Below are 8,536 nucleotides of genomic sequence, written 5' to 3'. Positions count from 1 at the left end.
TCCTGCTCGCTCTAGCTCCATGTCTGCCGGCCGCCATCTTGGTTGGGTTAATTTGCATATAGTCATTCTGATTGGCTGGTGGGCATGGCTTGAGGAATAGCAAAGGTACAGTCAATTCGAATGTTTGTCTTTTATTAGATTAGATTACCATTACCTTAAAAAACGATCTTGTCTCTCCATTTCATCATATGTAATGTGGATAAACATGAGGATTAAAATTTTAAAGTGCATGGAAAACTTCGTTCAGTGTCTAGAAATGTCTAGATACCCAATATAATTAACCATCCCCTCTTTTTTTTCACTTTCCACAATTGGGCTGAATGCTGTAGGAGATATAAGGATACCTACTAGGTGCTCAGCCTTCTACTGGGCACCAAAGAAATAACTCATTTTATTCATTATTTTATCCAATCTGAAATTTATTGAGCACCAACTAGGTGTCAGGAAGTGTATGGGCAACAGAGAATAGAGCATAGAAATTTGTAGTCAGGAGAAAATTATCCAGTCCAAAATCAACTACTTAATTTTACCCCATTGCAGTACATGGGTAGGACTGAAGCACTCTAAGCCTCAGTTTTATTATTTCTAAATGTTAATAGTACTAATAGTCATTATAAGATTAAAAACCTATTCTGAATTATAGTAATTTGTGCAATATTAGTGAAAATAATGGTTTATTTGGAGAGGCACATTTGCATTTCTCACAGTGAAGCTTTGAGAACAATGCCTTTGCACTAAGTGATATGTTTGTAGTGGTTAAAATTTTCACCATCATGCCGATTTAAGGGGGCCAAAAATGCTACCTTATTAATTTTTCTATAACTGAATTAAATCTCTACCTTGTACATTCATTTATTTTAATGTAGTAGATTTCTTAATACAGAAGTCCTCTGTTATCCTCAGTTTCACTTTCCACGGTTTCTGAAAATATTAAATGGAAAATTCCAGAAATAAGCAATTCATAAGTTTAAAATTGCATGCTGCTCTGGGTGGTGTGATTAAATCTCCTGCCCTCTGGCTCCCTCTTGCTGGGGACATGAATCATCCCTTTGTCCAGTGCATCCACACTGTAGGCACTCCCACCCTTCAGGTCAGTCACTTAGTAGCCCTCTGTTGTCAGATTGACTGTTGTGGTATCACAGTGCTTGTGTTCAAGTAAACCTTATTTTACTTAATGCCATATTCACATAACTTTTATTATACTATATTGTCATAAATGTTCTATTTTATTATGAGTTGTTGCTAATCTCTTGCTGTGCCTAATTTATAAGTTAAATTGAATCAGAGGTATGTATGTATAGGGCTTGGTACTGTCTGTGGTTTCAGGCATCAGCTCGGAAGTCGTGAATCTGAGTAAGGGGTCACAGTATGCCTTTATTAGGAATCTCAATTAAATTCAGTGACTTCTCAGGTTTTCCAGCCATTCAAGATTTGTTGGGACCCTCCCTCCTCACCAGGATGGCAGTATTCCAAAGACATAAGGGCAGGCTTCTGGTCCTGGGTCAGGGACATGCAAAGATGTAACATCTAGTTTGCTCCTTTGGGTAGGTGACCCTTTTATAGGAATGTCTGATGAGTTCAGCAAGCATCTGTATCCCTCCCTAGCTGGAATCTCCACTCTGCCTTCCTGGCCTTGGGATCCCTCTGTCCTGGTTTCCACACCCTTGCAAGACTTGCACTTGTTCCTCCCAACTTCCATGATCTTCTAAAGTCCCAATATATGTTAGTTGCTCATCATACACCTGTTGAGATTTTCTGACCTCTGTGAGGCTACCTACATGTCCAACCCGTTTGCTAGGGCACTATTTCAAAACAGCTCAGGTACCCTTCTGTACTCTCAGTCTGCCATTCTTTAAGGGGTCATTATCAATAGCTCCCTCTTCTCTTTCAATGATTTTCAAAGAGTATGGGGAGGGGGGGGCAGGTTAGAGGAATTCAGAGCCCTCACTGCATAGCTTCCAGCTCTTACTTATCTGCATCACTCTCAACTTCCCCAGCTTAGTCTTGGTAGGCAATAAGAGCTGGTGAAATCTTCTACTAGCCAGTGTTCTACACATGTTATTTAAGCCAAAGTCATGGCTTAACTATAGTCAAAAATATTTACCTCTGTTAAAGGTATCAAGACTGTACCTACCTTACCTGCCTAGGATGGAATTTAAGACCATAAGTAGCACAGTCTCAGGAAATTGTGTGTGTGTGTGTGTGTGTGTGTGTGTGTGTGTGTGTGTGTGTAGTTCTGATGATTGAACTGTTAGGGAGGTAAAGATCCTTAATTAAATCTATCATTCCTTCACATGTGCATTGTGATCATAGGCAATTAATAAAACCATTTTGGTTCAGGTTTCCCATCTGTAAAAGAGGAAACAATACCAAATGCACGGTCTATTTGTTAGGATTAAATACAGAATATAGCATCATGCATATAGTACATCCTCAACCAACCTGAATTCCCTTCCTTGCATTCTTCTAGTACAGTGGTTCTCAACCTTGACTGCACATTAGAATCAACTGGGAATCTTTTTTAAAATCCTGATTTCTGAGCCTCATCCTCTGGAAATTCTGTTTCTTTGTTATGGGGTGAGGCCACAACTTTAGTAACAAAGAAACAGAATTTCCGGAGGATGAGGCACAGAAATCAGGATTTTAAAGATTCCCAGGTGATTCTAATGGGCAGCCAAGGTTGAGAACCACTGTCCTAGTAGGAGGCTCCCTGCTTCCTTGCCCACTCTGCTCTTTAGTATACCCCGATTACTCCCTCATTTGGGACTGAGCTGCCTTTCATTAACTATCCTTCGTGTTTCCTTTTTCATATTCATCTACTATATACCTTATACAATATATCACCCCAAATCCTCTTGAATCTATTTTATGCAGAACTAATAAGGCATATTTTTTGGACACATTCATGTGTTTTTCTTAAGGTAAATTTCAAGTGAAAGTGAAAAATGAGTTCCTTCTGGTTTTCAGGCAGAGTTTTCCTTTTGAGAAAGTAGGTCAAGAAACATTGAACACAGAATAAATTTATCTCTGAAAACAGTTCTTCATCTCTGGATTGTTTAAGGATGGCCTAGAATCCATGCTTAGTATTCTATTACATCTCCAGTTTCAGAAATCTTCTGAATTAGCATTTTGGCATAAAACAGTTCCTTGGAATTGCTCTTATTTTTATCCCCATCTTCTGTACTCCATTGTTAGATAAACCGACAATACGTAGCGTCATTTCATAAATCCACATACAAATTATTCCCCAAGGAAAGTCCATGGACATCTTCTCTGTTCAGTGCACAGTTAACTAGAGCTGTTGTGGCTTGCTTTTATAGGTTGTCCGTGCTCCACTAAACTTTTTTTTTTTAATCATAAATCTAAAGTTAAACGCATGGTTAGAAGTAGATTGGTCTGCAGGAAGATCTCCAAAGATGTTCCACTCTTGTTTTCCTTCCTCAGCCACTCCAAAGAATTCGAGGAACTCTCCTCCTGTAGATTTAAATGAGCTGGGAGAGAGAGACACCACTGTCCACTATCACCAGTTTTAGGAATCAAGCCTAATCTATTTCTTTTCCTCCTCTACCCCAGTTAATTACAAGGCTCTGATTCCTCTTAATTTCATCTACACATTTAAAGAATTGACTAGGTTTTTTATTGGCTAAAATTAAAGACTTTCTGGTATTTATCAAAACTTCTTTGTTTCCAATTTATTTTCCCCATAGCTGTGTGTGTGTGTGTGTGTAAGAGTAGGAGAAAAGGCAGAAAGCAGAAGTACATGTTCATTTCTTTCACCAAGGAAACTAGAGTATTGAAAATGCTGTGTCCTTTCATAGCCATTCTAAAAGGACTGGTCATAGTTCATGTTTGAATCGTTTCATTGCACAGACCTGCAATGATTCATTGAAACTTTCTTAAGGGTTTTCAAAAATAGATTAGATAATGCTTACAGTTGAAGCTAAATAAGGCGTTTTGTTTACCTTATTTTACTGAAGTGGGAATTTTAGAATTCTAATATGTCCCCATGTTTGTTACCCTTGCTATTCTGGCAGCATTTTGTCATGATCACATTTCCCCTGTTCATTTGTAATTACTCCTGTATATTTTTTCATGATTCTAATGGGAGCTGTGGATTGAGAAGGAGAATGAAAAGCTTCAAATTAAAGAAGAATCTATAAAAATATTTATGATTTCTAATCATTAATAGTTCAACATTTTTTGTTGACCATTGTAGATTGACTTCTGTGTCTGGTGCATAGTAAATTCATAGATGCTCAATAAAATAATCATAGAATCATACATGAATGTGTGCTGTGTATTGGTGCTGGGCACTAAGAATGTTTGCCTGAGTCCTGAGTGAGTCTTGAGCTCCACAAATTGTGTGGTTCAGAGTTAGCATAGGGCAAGGAATTTGGTCATTAATATAAACTTTAGATCACTCATAGTCTGAGTAACACCAGTACACTAGGAGGAGAATGAATAAAGAGCTAAAAACACAAACAGCAAAAATTACAACACATCAAAAACTTGAATAATTAGAGCAAGGTAAATCTATTAACCACCATTTATATTCAGGAGCCCATTAGCTTTCTCCTCTGTTTCTTAAATGATAAATCAGTAATAGTTACAGGTGTGGTCACTAATTTTGATTACTTTTTTAGCTTTTTATGACTTTCATTTCTATGTTGAGATTCAGTTTGCCCTTCCTGATAATTCTAAGCCACCCACCAATCCAGAAATGATAAGAGAAAAGCACAAGTGGGGCTTCATACATTTTAGTGAAATCTATTCATACCACGCTACAAAAGGCTCCAAATTGGAACGTCTGGAATTATCTACTTCTCTTTTGTTGCATTTTAAGAATATCAGTGAAATTTGAAATGATTTAGTAAAATGGAAAGGAAGTTTGAACAGGAATTATATATTGAAAATATAACAAAAGAGGCAGACCCAATCAGTTTAGGCTGCAGAGAAAGGAATATGCCTCATGATTTTGCATTTTTTAGACAGCCTTCCAAGTTATCTGGAAGCCCACTTCATATTTCATTTTCTAGTCATATAGAAGAGAATGTTACAATTGGAATGGCTCTCTTTCTCCAAGTAAATGGACCATTTGGAGTAGTATATAGATTTATTTTAGTTTTATAGCATGAGAGGCATAGAGGTACAATAAAAAGAACAAAGATTTTGGAATCAGAGAAATGTACACTTACAAGTTGTTGTAACCTTGAAGCAATAACTAGTGATTTTTAGTCTCAGTTTTCTGTCTGTATGACAGGATGGGGTGTGACAATGGAAAGACAATACCTATCATGCAGGCAGCTACAAATGTAAAGCACTTATCACATATGGAGTCTGATGTCATGCCTTCCATCAAAGACTGAATACTCATGTGTGAACTTTGATAAACAATTTCCCAAGATTAACATATATTTTAGTTTAAGTTATGTGTAATTTTAAGGTAGTGCTATTAGTTTTCTAATTTAATGTTATTTTAATTTATAATAGGATAATTTTGCATTTGCTACATTTAGAGTTTTAATTAACAATGACTTATTTCTAGTATTTCTACTTGAGTCTTACAGTTTCTATGACTGTGCTTGATATTTCCCATCTGTGCAAGCAAGGTGTCCACCTTTTCCTTTAAAATCTAGAGAATCTATCAATAAGTTTTTGTTTATCAATCATAGTTATTTTAAAGTCCTCATCTAGTAGTTCCAAAGTGTAGACTGCCTCTGAGTTCGGTATATACTGATGGCTTTATCTCATGACAGTGAGTATATTTTGCTTGCTTTTTTGCATGTCTCTCTTGGTGTGTGTGTGAATGTTAGACTTTGTGTATAAAAGAACAATAGAGGATGAAGAACATATAGTAAATCCAGGAAATGGACACAGCTCTTTTTCTGCCACACTGTTAATATGGGTGTTTAAGACCATGGAGTTAATTTTAGGCTGGCTTTAGGTTTTATTGTTGCTATAGCAACCTGCAGAGCACCACAGACTTCAAATTTCTCCAGTGATGGGCTGCTGCTACACTGTGCTTAGTGTGGTGCCTGGAGTGCTAAAGTGGTTTCTCAGTGTTCTTGTTCCATTCTTGGCTTTCAGCAGACCTTATATATCTCCCCCTCCCCCTCTGGTAACAGACCACTGCTTTGTTTCAGTATAGGATATTCTCTCCCCATCTCCCAGGAATAGATATTTTTTATTCTATCCTTGTCACACCAAAAAGCAGATATTTGCCTACTATCCAGTGATAGTAGAGTTGCCTACCCTTTTTCAGTGGCTTAAGTCTTTTGCTTCCAGGAGACAAGGGTCTGTAAAATGGGTTTGATTGCATACCCGTGTATCACAGAGGGAATAGCTTTCTCTCAACTCCTAGCCTACCCCTAATCTTTCCTGTAAGTACCCAATATCAATAGAGGCCTGTGAAAAGAACTCCAGAGAGCTTCAGTCTGCATTCCCAAACATTCTACAGCTTCAAGGCAGCCCACACCCGACTTTTAAGAACTTACAATTTTAGCTATTTTCTTTGACCTGCTCATATATAGGCTACCTCTCCCTCTAGTGTACTGTCAAAGGGGAAAACAGTTCATGTGCCCAGACTCTCCCTGAGAAGATTGTCGCATTTGGTAGTTCAGCTCACTTTGTTGCCTCGTGTCTGTAGCTCTTTGGCTCCAAAAAAAGCATGCTTTTCTAGATTATCCAGCTTTTTCTCATTAGCTGGAACAACATTTTTATAAAGCATTATACATCTTAAGGAGAGACGGAGCTTAATGGTGATGTAAAACCCAAAAGTAGTTTACTCTCGTGGAAACATCTGCATTCAATATGATAATGATTATAGCCACCCTTTTAGATGGAAACACTGAATGTGCTGATTTCCGTTTGAGAAAGACTGGTTTGGAGAACTGATACTTCAACAATTGAATTTAACCAAACATTTATTGAGGACCACTGGGAAATGTTGGGATAAAGAGTTGAAAAAATATTGTCCCTTGTCTTTCAAAACTTTTTAAGACATATGGGAGCTCGTGTATGATTTATCTCTATCTCTCTCTTTTTTTTCATTGGTGACAAATAAATATTAAAGGAATTGATAATTAGAAATTATACTGAACTGCTTAGTAACTTAGATCGGGTCCATAAAATATGATTTCAAAAGCATTTGGAATCTTCATAATTCATCTGTGAAGCCTAATTTATGATGTTGAAACTAAGATTTTGCACATTTTCCAAAGTTGTACCTCAAAGGTGTAGAAGGCCAGGAGAACTTTTATGGTGTGTGTGTGTGTGTGTGTGTGTGTGTGTGTGTTGGGTGTTGGGGCAAAGTGGGAGGCAGTAGTAGAGATAAAAGGATGAGGAGAGGAATGTGATATTGACTGATGCTCTTTCTCAAGATTAGAGTCACTAGGGAATCCCAAATGAATACCAATTTTGAAGTTGAAACACAGAGGAATGGCCCTGTAATTTCATGGCTACTTGAAGTGAGTTAGATAACTCACACTTTTGTGAATGTAACTTATGTTTCATTTTTTTAACCAAAATACCTCTAACAACATAGAAGAGAGAATATGGTTCCCCTGTGGGCTGAGGATGTAGGTTAAAATAGCCTTAAGAAGATTGAAATGTTTTCTTAGTTTAATAATTTACCATAAAATTCTCATATCCACAGGAACATAATTCACATTCCATCATATCCCTTAAAGGATGCTCACCTCAAAGTTTGAACACCTCAAGGCAGGTGGCTTAAAACATCCATCCCAAATCTGAGTAGGGAGCTGGAGTGGCAAGGATGGCACATGGGCAGTGGCATGTCTACCCATGCCCAGGTCCAACCCAAACAAACGAAGATAAGTACAAAGGACCAAAAAAGTTAAATAGAAGAGAAATAAAAGTAGGCATTTATTTGTTCTCTTTCTTATTGAGTTTATAATAAGGGTAATTATTTCCATTCATATTAGTTGCAGTGGAATTTTTAACATTCCCTGTACTGATACAAACTTATTACTTAATCCCTTTTCATCTCCTCATGATGATGCACATGAGGTTGTTGGAGGTTTGCACTAATGCAAACTGATGAACTATAACCTAAAATTAACCAAGAAAATAAAGCTAAAATGTCATGCATGTATTTGTCATCTGGGAAAACCCATTGAACTGCTAAAATATGCAATTTTAGATAACCTTCTTAATAGAGTGTAAAATCAAATGGAAGATTTGTAGTAACTTTTGACAATAGAAACCTTAAACAAAATAGTAAGATATATTGATATTTTTTAATTTAACTGTCCTTTGGCATTTTGCATTTACAATCTTATTGTCTAGCAAAATTAAAGGGAGACCTTCTTTAATACATATATCTTGATAGTGTCATTTTATCAGGCTTGCCATTTTGCAAATTTAGTGACATATTAATTATTTTATTTTTTATTGATTATACTAAATCAAAATGGTTTCTGCAATTAATGTCTACTATAAGACAAGCACATTAAAAGGAAATCATAGCTCTGGTAGTAGTTATCCAATTTCCCTTTCTATTTTGGATATATATATA

This window comes from Myotis davidii, unplaced genomic scaffold, assembly GCF_000327345.1.
Source record: "Myotis davidii unplaced genomic scaffold, ASM32734v1 scaffold218, whole genome shotgun sequence".
Taxonomy (NCBI): domain Eukaryota; kingdom Metazoa; phylum Chordata; class Mammalia; order Chiroptera; family Vespertilionidae; genus Myotis; species Myotis davidii.
This window is presented reverse-complemented; position numbering follows the sequence as displayed.